The following is a 10,920-nucleotide window of genomic DNA, read 5'->3' on the forward strand; positions in this document are numbered from 1 at the left end:
AGGGACGTCCCATATTATATGCACCCATCATATCAAACCATTTTACTGCAGAATTTTTGAGATATGGGTTCAAATGGTGATTTGGAGGGCTATAAAGACATAATTTCTAATAAGTAGAAAAAAACAATGGTCAGTTCTTATAAAGGACATGCCATACTATATGCACAGCTCATATCAAACCATTTTACTGCAGCATTTTCAAGATATGGGACATTATTACACTTTAAAGGGCTATAAAGATCCCATTTTTAATAAGTAGAAAAAAACAATGGTCAGTTCTAATAAAGGACATGCCATACTATATGCACACCTTATATAAAACCATTTTACTGCAGCATTTTTGAGATATGGGACATTATTACACTTTAAAGGGCTATAAAGATCCCATTTCTAATAAGTAGAAAAAAACAAAAGTCAGTTCTTATCAGGGACCTCCCACACTATATGCACACCTCATATCAAACCATTTTACTGCAGCATTTTTGAGATATGGGACATTATTAAACTTTAAAGGGCTATAAAGATCCCATTTCTAATGATTAGAAAAAAACAATGGTCAGTTCTTATAAACGACATGCCATACTATATGCAAACCTCATATCAAAGCATTTTACTGCAGCATTTTCGAGATATGGGACATTATTACAATTTAAAGGGCTATAAAGATCCCATTTCTAATAAGTAGAAAAAAACAATGGTCAGTTCTTATCAGGGACCTCCCACACTATATGCACACCTCACATCAAACCATGTTACTGCAGCATTTTCAAGATATGGGACATTATTACACTTTAAAGGGCTATAAAGATCCCATTTCTAATAAGTAGAAAAAAACGAAAGTCAGTTCTTATCAGGGATGTCCCATATCATATGCACCCATCATATCAAACCATTTTACTGCAGCATTTTTGAGATATGGGTCCAAATGATGATTTGGAGGGCTATAAAGACATAATTTCTAATAAGTAGAAAAAAACAATGGTCAGTTCTTATAAAGGACATGCCATACTATATGCACACCTCCTATCAAACCATTTTACTGCAGCATTTTCGAGATATGGGACATTATTGCACTTTAAAGGGCTATAAAGATCCCATTTCTAATAAGTAGAAAAAAACAACAGTCAGTTCTTATCAGGGACGTCCCATATTATATGCACCCATCATATCAAACCATTTTACTGCAGAATTTTTGAGATATGGGTTCAAATGGTGATTTGGAGGGCTATAAAGACATAATTTCTAATAAGTAGAAAAAAACAATGGTCAGTTCTTATAAAGGACATGCCATACTATATGCACACCTCATATCAAACCATTTTACTGCAGCATTTTCGAGATATGGGACATTATTACACTTTAAATGGCTGTAAAGATCCCATTTCTAATAAGTAGAAAAAAACAATGGTCTGTTCCTATAAGGGACGTCCCATACTATTTGCACACCTCATATCAAACCATTTTACTGCAGCATTTTTAAGATACGGGACATTATTACACTTTAAAGGGGCTGTAAAGATCCCATTTCTAATAAGTAGAAAAAAACAAAAGTCAGTTCTTATCAGGGACCTCCCACACTATATGCACACCTCATATCAAACCATTTTACTGTAGCATTTTCAAGATATGGGACATTATTACACTTTAAAGGGCTATAAAGATCCCATTTCTAATAAGTAGAAAAAAACAATTGTATGTTCTTATAAAGGACATGCCATACTATATGCACACCTCATATCAAACCATTTTACAGCAGCATTTTTGAGACATGGGTCCAAATGGTGATTTGGAGGGCTATAAAGACATCATTTCTAATAAGTAGAAAAAAACAATGTTCAGTTCTTCTAAAGGACATCCCATACTATATGCACACCTCATATCAAACCCTTTTACTGCAGCATTTTTGAGATATGGGACATAATTACACTTTAAAGGGCTATAAAGATCCCATTTCTAATAAGTAGGAAAAAACAAAAGTCAGTTCTTATCAGGGACCTCCCACACTATATGCACACCTCATATCAAGCCATTTTACTGCAGCATTTTCGAGATATGGGACATTATTACACTTTAAATGGCTGTAAAGATCCCATTTCTAATAAGTAGAAAAAAGCAACAGTCAGTTCTTATCAGGGATGTCCCATACTATATGCACACCTCATATCAAACCATTTTACTGCAGCATTTTCGAGATATGGGACATTATTACAATTTAAAGGGCTGTAAAGATCCCATTTCTAATAAGTAGAAAAAAGCAACAGTCAGTTCTTATCAGGGATGTCCCATACTATATGCACACCTCATATCAAACCATTTTACTCCAGCATTTTCAAGATATGGGACATTATTACACTTTAAAGGGCTATAAAGATCCCATTTCTAATAAGTAGAAAAAAACAAAAGTCAGTTCTTATCAGGGACATCCCATACTATATGCACACCTCATATCAAACCATTTTACTGCAGTATTTTCGAGATATGGGACATTTTTACACTTTAAAGGGCTATAAAGATCCCATTTCTAATAAGTAGAAAAAAACAATGGTCAGTTCTTATAAAGGACATGCCATACTATATGCACACCTCATATCAAACCATTTTACTGCAGCATTTTCGAGATATGGGACATTATTACACTTTAAATGGATGTAAAGATCCCATTTCTAATAAGTAGAAGAAAACAATGGTTTGTTCCTAAAAGGGACGTCCCATACTATTTGCACACCTCATATCAAACCATTTTACTGCAGCATTTTTAAGATTCGAGACATTATTACATTTTAAAGGGCTGTAAAGATCCCATTTCTAATAAGCAGAAAAAAACAACAGTCAGTTCTTCTCAGGGATGTCCCATACTATATGCACACCTCATATCAAACCATTTTACTGCAGCATTTTCAAGATATGGGACATTATTACACTTTAAAGGGCTATAAAGATCCCATTTGTAATAAATAGAAAAATAGAATAGTCAGTTCTTATCAGGGACGTCCCATATTATATGCACACATCATATGAAACCATTTTACTGCAGCATTTTTGAGATATGGGTCCAAATGGTGATTTGGAGGGCTATAAAGACATAATTTCTAATAAGTAGAAAAAAACAATGGTCTGTTCCTATAACAACGTCCCATACTATTTGCACACCTCATATCAAACCATGTTACTGCAGCATTTTTGAGATATGGGTCCAAATGGTGATTTGGAGGGCTATAAAGACATCATTTCTAATAAGTAGAAAAAAACAATGGTCAGTTCTTATAAAGGACATCCCATACTATATGCACACCTCATATCAAACCCTTTTACTGCAGCATTTTTGAGATATGGGACATTATTACACTTTAAAGGGCTATAAAGATCCCATTTCTAATAAGTAGAAAAAAGCAACAGTCAGTTCTTATCAGGGATGTCCCATACTATATGCACACCTCATATCAAACCATTTTACTGCAGCATTTTCGAGATATGGGACATTATTACATTTTAAATGGCTGTAAAGATCCCATTTCTAATAAGTAGAAAAAAGCAACAGTTAGTTCTTATCAGGGATGTCCCATACTATATGCACACCTCATATCAAACCATTTTACTGCAGCATTTTCAAGATATGGGACATTATTACAATTTAAAGGGTCATAAAGATCCCATTTCTAATAAGTAGAAAAAAAACAAAAGTCAGTTCTTATCAGGGACATCCCATACTATATGCACACCTCATATCAAACCATTTTACTGCAGCATTTTCGAGATATGGGACATTATTACACTTTAAAGGGCTGTAAAGATCCCATTTCTAATAAGCAAAAAAAAACAACAGTCAGTTCTTATCAGGGACGTCCCATATTATATGCACACATCATATCAAACCATTTTACTGCAGCATTTTCGAGATATGGGACATTATTACACTTTAAAGGGCTGTAAAGATCCCATTTCTAATAAGTAGAAAAAAACAATGGTCAGTTCTAATAAAGGACATGCCATACTATATGCACACCTCATATCAAACCATTTTACTGCAGCATTTTTGAGATATGGGTCCAAATGGTGATTTAGAGTGCTACAAAGACCCCATTTCTAATAAGTAGAAAAAAACAATGGTCAGTTCTTATAAAGGACATGCCTTACTATATGCACACCTCATATCAAACCATTTTACTGCAGCATTTTTGAGATATGGGACATTATTAAACTTTAAAGGGCTATAAAGATCCCATTTCTAATGATTAGAAAAAAACAATGGTCAGTTCTTATAAACGACATGCCATACTATATGCAAACCTCATATCAAACCATTTTACTGCAGCATTTTCGAGATATGGGACATTATTACACTTTAAAGGGCTATAAAGATCCCATTTCTAATAAGTAGAAAAAAAACAATGGTCAGTTCTTATCAGGGACCTCAAACACTATATGCACACCTCATATCAAACCATTTTACTGCAGCATTTTCAAGATATGGGACATTATTACACTTTAAAGGGCTATAAAGATCCCATTTCTAATAAGTAGAAAAAAACGAAAGTCAGTTCTTATCAGGGATGTCCCATATCATATGCACCCATCATATCAAACCATTTTACTGCAGCATTTTTGAGATATGGGTTCAAATGGTGATTTGGAGGGCTATAAAGACATAATTTCTAATAAGTAGAAAAAAACAATGGTCAGTTCTTATAAAGGACATGCCATACTATATGCACACCTCATATCAAACCATTTTACTGCAGCATTTTCGAGATATGGGACATTATTACACTTTAAAGGGCTATAAAGATCCCATTTCTAATAAGTAGAAAAAAACAATGGTCAGTTCTTATCAGGGACCTCCCACACTATATGCACACCTCATATCAAACCATTTTACTGCAGCATTTTCAAGATATGGGACATTATTACACTTTAAAGGGCTATAAAGATCCCATTTCTAATAAGTAGAAAAAACCAATGGTCAGTTCTAATAAAGGACATGCCATACTATATGCACACCTCATATCAAACCATTTTACTGCAGCATTTTTGAGATATGGGACATTATTACACTTTAAAGGGCTATAAAGACATCATTTCTTATAAGTAGAAAAAAACAATGGCCAGTTCTTATAAAGGACATCCCATACTATATGCACACCTCATATCAAACCCTTTTACTGCAGCATTTTTGAGATATGGGACATTATTACACTTTAAAGGGCTATAAAGATCCCATTTCTAATAAGTAGAAAAAAACAAAAGTCAGTTCTTATCAGGGACCTCCCACACTATATGCACACCTCATATCAAACCATTTTACTGCAGCATTTTTGAGATATGGGACATTATTAAACTTTAAAGGACTATAAAGATCCCATTTCTAATGATTAGAAAAAAACAATGGTCAGTTCTTATAAACGACATGCCATACTATATGCAAACCTCATATCAAAGCATTTTACTGCAGCATTTTCGAGATATGGGACATTATTACAATTTAAAGGGCTATAAAGATCCCATTTCTAATAAGTAGAAAAAAACAATGGTCAGTTCTTATCAGGGACCTCCCACACTATATGCACACCTCATATCAAACCATTTTACTGCAGCATTTTCAAGATATGGGACATTATTACACTTTAAAGGGCTATAAAGATCCCATTTCTAATAAGTAGAAAAAAACGAAAGTCAGTTCTTATCAGGGATGTCCCATATCATATCCACCCATCATATCAAACCATTTTACTGCAGCATTTTTGAGATATGGGTCCAAATGATGATTTGGAGGGCTATAAAGACATAATTTCTAATAAGTAGAAAAAAACAATGGTCAGTTCTTATAAAGGACATGCCATACTATATGCACACCTCCTATCAAACCATTTTACTGCAGCATTTTTGAGATATGGGACATTATTGCACTTTAAAGGGCTATAAAGATCCCATTTCTAATAAGTAGAAAAAAACAACAGTCAGTTCTTATCAGGGACGTCCCATATTATATGCACCCATCATATCAAACCATTTTACTGCAGAATTTTTGAGATATGGGTTCAAATGGTGATTTGGAGGGCTATAAAGACATAATTTCTAATAAGTAGAAAAAAACAATGGTCAGTTCTTATAAAGGACATGCCATACTATATGCACACCTCATATCAAACCATTTTACTGCAGCATTTTCGAGATATGGGACATTATTACACTTTAAATGGCTGTAAAGATCCCATTTCTAATAAGTAGAAAAAAACAATGGTCTGTTCCTATAAGGGACGTCCCATACTATTTGCACACCTCATATCAAACCATTTTACTGCAGCATTTTTAAGATACGGGACATTATTACACTTTAAAGGGGCTGTAAAGATCCCATTTCTAATAAGTAGAAAAAAACAAAAGTCAGTTCTTATCAGGGACCTCCCACACTATATGCACACCTCATATCAAACCATTTTACTGCAGCATTTTCAAGATATGGGACATTATTACACTTTAAAGGGCTATAAAGATCCCATTTCTAATAAGTAGAAAAAAACAATTGTATGTTCTTATAAAGGACATGCCATACTATATGCACACCTCATATCAAACCATTTTACAGCAGCATTTTTGAGACATGGGTCCAAATGGTGATTTGGAGGGCTATAAAGACATCATTTCTAATAAGTAGAAAAAAACAATGTTCAGTTCTTCTAAAGGACATCCCATACTATATGCACACCTCATATCAAACCCTTTTACTGCAGCATTTTTGAGATATGGGACATAATTACACTTTAAAGGGCTATAAAGATCCCATTTCTAATAAGTAGAAAAAAACAAAAGTCAGTTCTTATCAGGGACCTCCCACACTATATGCACACCTCATATCAAGCCATTTTACTGCAGCATTTTCGAGATATGGGACATTATTACACTTTAAATGGCTGTAAAGATCCCATTTCTAATAAGTAGAAAAAAGCAACAGTCAGTTCTTATCAGGGATGTCCCATACTATATGCACACCTCATATCAAACCATTTTACTGCAGCATTTTCGAGATATGGGACATTATTACACTTTAAAGGGCTGTAAAGATCCCATTTCTAATAAGTAGAAAAAAGCAACAGTCAGTTCTTATCAGGGATGTCCCATACTATATGCACACCTCATATCAAACCATTTTACTCCAGCATTTTCAAGATATGGGACATTATTACACTTTAAAGGGCTATAAAGATCCCATTTCTAATAAGTAGAAAAAAACAAAAGTCAGTTCTTATCAGGGACATCCCATACTATATGCACACCTCATATCAAACCATTTTACTGCAGTATTTTCGAGATATGGGACATTTTTACACTTTAAAGGGCTATAAAGATCCCATTTCTAATAAGTAGAAAAAAACAATGGTCAGTTCTTATAAAGGACATGCCATACTATATGCACACCTCATATCAAACCATTTTACTGCAGCATTTTCGAGATATGGGACATTATTACACTTTAAAGGGCTATAAAGATCCCATTTCTAATAAGTAGAAAAAAACAATGGTCAGTTCTTATCAGGGACCTCCCACACTATATGCAAACCTCATATCAAACCATTTTACTGCAGCATTTTCAAGATATGGGACATTATTACACTTTAAAGGGCTATAAAGATCCCATTTCTAATAAGTAGAAAAAAACAATGGTCAGTTCTAATAAAGGACATGCCATACTATATGCACACCTCATATCAAACCATTTTACTGCAGCATTTTTGAGATATGGGACATTATTACACTTTAAAGGGCTATAAAGACATCATTTCTAATAAGTAGAAAAAAACAATGGCCAGTTCTTATAAAGGACATCCCATACTATATGCACACCTCATATCAAACCCTTTTACTGCAGCATTTTTGAGATATGGGACATTATTACACTTTAAAGGGCTATAAAGATCCCATTTCTAATAAGTAGAAAAAAACAAAAGTCAGTTCTTATCAGGGACCTCCCACACTATATGCACACCTCATATCAAGCCAGTTTACTGCAGCATTTTCGAGATATGGGACATTATTACACTTTAAATGGCTGTAAAGATCCCATTTCTAATAAGTAGAAAAAAGCAACAGTCAGTTCTTATCAGGGATGTCCCATACTATATGCACACCTCATATCAAACCATTTTACTGCAGCATTTTCGAGATATGGGACATTATTACACTTTAAATGGCTGTAAAGTTCCCATTTCTAATAAGTAGAAAAAAGCAACAGTCAGTTCTTATCAGGGATGTCCCATACTATATGCACACCTCATTTCAAACCATTTTACTCCAGCATTTTCAAGATATGGGACATTATTACACTTTAAAGGGCTATAAATATCCCATTTCTAATAAGTAGAAAAAAACAAAAGTCAGTTCTTATCAGGGACATCCCATACTATATGCACACCTCATATCAAACCATTTTACTGCAGCATTTTCGAGATATGGGACATTATTACACTTTAAAGGGCTATAAAGATCCCATTTCTAATAAGTAGAAAAAAACAATGGTCAGTTCTTATAAAGGACATGCCATACTATATGCAAACCTCATATCAAACCATTTTACTGCAGCATTTTAGAGATATGGGTCCAAATGGTGATTTGGAGGGCTATAAAGGCATCATTTCAAATAAGTAGAAAAAAACAATGGTCAGTTCTTATAAAGGATATCCCATACTATATGCACACCTCATATCAAACCCTTTTACTGCAGCATTTTAGAGATATGGGACATTATTACACTTTAAAGGGCTATAAAGATCCCATTTCTAATAAGTAGAAAAAACAACAGTCAGTTCTTATCAGGGACGTCCCATATTATATGCACACATCATATCAAACCATTTTACTGCAGCATTTTTGAGATATGGGTCCAAATGGTGATTTAGAGTGCTACAAAGACCCCTTTTCTAATAAGTAGAAAAAAACAATGGTCAGTTCTTATAAAGGACATGCCATACTATATGCACACCTCATATCAAACCATTTTACTGCAGCATTTTCGAGATATGGGACATTATTACACTTTAAATGGCTGTAAAGATCCCATTTCTAATAAGTAGAAAAAACAATGGTCTGTTCCTATAAGGGACGTCCCATACTATTTGCACACCTCATATCAAACCATTTTACTGCAGCATTTTTGAGATATGGGTCCAAATGGTGATTTGGAGGGCTATAAAGACATCATTTCTAATAAGTAGAAATAAACAATGGTCAGTTTTTATAAAGGACATCCCATACTATATGCACACCTCATATCAAACCCTTTTACTGCAGCATTTTTGAGATATGGGACATTATTACACTTTAAAGGGCTATAAAGATCCAATTTCTAATAAGTAGAAAAAAGAATAGTCAGTTCTTATCAGGGATGTCCCATACTATATGCACACCTCATATCAAACCATTTTACTCCAGCATTTTCAAGATATGGGACATTATTACACTTTAAAGGGCTATAAATATCCCATTTCTAATAAGTAGAAAAAAACAAAAGTCAGTTCTTATCAGGGACATCCCATACTATATGCACACCTCATATCAAACCATTTTACTGCAGCATTTTCGAGATATGGGACATTATTACACTTTAAAGGGCTATAAAGATCCCATTTCTAATAAGTAGAAAAAAACAATGGTAAGTTCTTATAAAGGACATGCCATACTATATGCAAACCTCATATCAAACCATTTTACTGCAGCATTTTTGAGATATGGGTCCAAATGGTGATTTGGAGGGCTATAAAGGCATCATTTCTAATAAGTAGAAAAAAACAATGGTCAGTTCTTATAAAGGACATCCCATACTATATGCACACCTCATATCAAACCCTTTTACTGCAGCATTTTAGAGATATGGGACATTATTACACTTTAAAGGGCTATAAAGATCCCATTTCTAATAAGTAGAAAAAACAACAGTCAGTTCTTATCAGGGACGTCCCATATTATATGCACACATCATATCAAACCATTTTACTGCAGCATTTTTGAGATATGGGTCCAAATGGTGATTTAGAGTGCTACAAAGACCCCATTTCTAATAAGTAGAAAAAATAACAATGGTCAGTTCTTATAAAGGACATGCCATACTATATGCACACCTCATATCAAACCATTTTACTGCAGCATTTTCGAGATATGGGACATTATTACACTTTAAATGGCTGTAAAGATCCCATTTCTAATAAGTAGAAAAAACAATGGTCTGTTCCTATAAGGGACGTCCCATACTATTTGCACACCTCATCTCAAACCATTTTACTGCAGCATTTTTGAGATATGGGTCCAAATGGTGATTTGGAGGGCTATAAAGACATCATTTCTAATAAGTAGAAAAAAACAATGGTCAGTTCTTATAAAGGACATCCCATACTATATGCACACCTCATATCAAACCCTTTTACTGCAGCATTTTTGAGATATGGGACATTATTACACTTTAAAGGGCTATAAAGATCCAATTTCTAATAAGTAGAAAAAAGAATAGTCAGTTCTTATCAGGGACGTCCCATACTATATGCACACCTCATATCAAACCATTTTACTGCAGCATTTTTGAGATATGGGTCCATATGGTAATTTAGAGGACTATAAAGACCACATTTCTAATAAGTTGAAAAACAAATGTCAGCTCCTTTAAGGGATGTCCCATACTATATGCACACCTCATATCAAACCATTTTACGGCAGCATTTTCAGATATGGGACTATATGGTGATTTATTGGGCTATAAATATCCCATGTCGCTCCCACATTATCTTATGTGTTCTTAATACCTGTGTATATACAATGTAACTACATGTGTACGTAATATATAACACAGTGTAAGTACACATTGGTATATAGTATCCATGGCTATAATATTTTTGTAACAACCCTCAGAATGGTTTGTGCAAGTACAAATGTATAACA

General features: G+C 34.0%; 1 long non-coding RNA gene across 1 annotated transcript; it reads right to left on the bottom strand.

The window, feature by feature from the left end:
- Positions 1-1,204: 1,204 nt before the first annotated feature.
- Positions 1,205-9,229, bottom strand: LOC127974565 (uncharacterized). The gene is made up of 3 exons (XR_008157322.1): positions 9,116-9,229; positions 6,135-6,276; positions 1,205-1,446 (listed from the first exon to the last, which is right to left on the bottom strand). It is a non-coding gene; the product is annotated as an uncharacterized LOC127974565 (long non-coding RNA).
- Between the last annotated feature and the right edge of the window lie 1,691 nt (positions 9,230-10,920).

The sequence above is a fragment of the Carassius gibelio genome, chromosome B16 (genome assembly GCF_023724105.1).
Source record: "Carassius gibelio isolate Cgi1373 ecotype wild population from Czech Republic chromosome B16, carGib1.2-hapl.c, whole genome shotgun sequence".
Lineage (NCBI taxonomy): Eukaryota > Metazoa > Chordata > Actinopteri > Cypriniformes > Cyprinidae > Carassius > Carassius gibelio.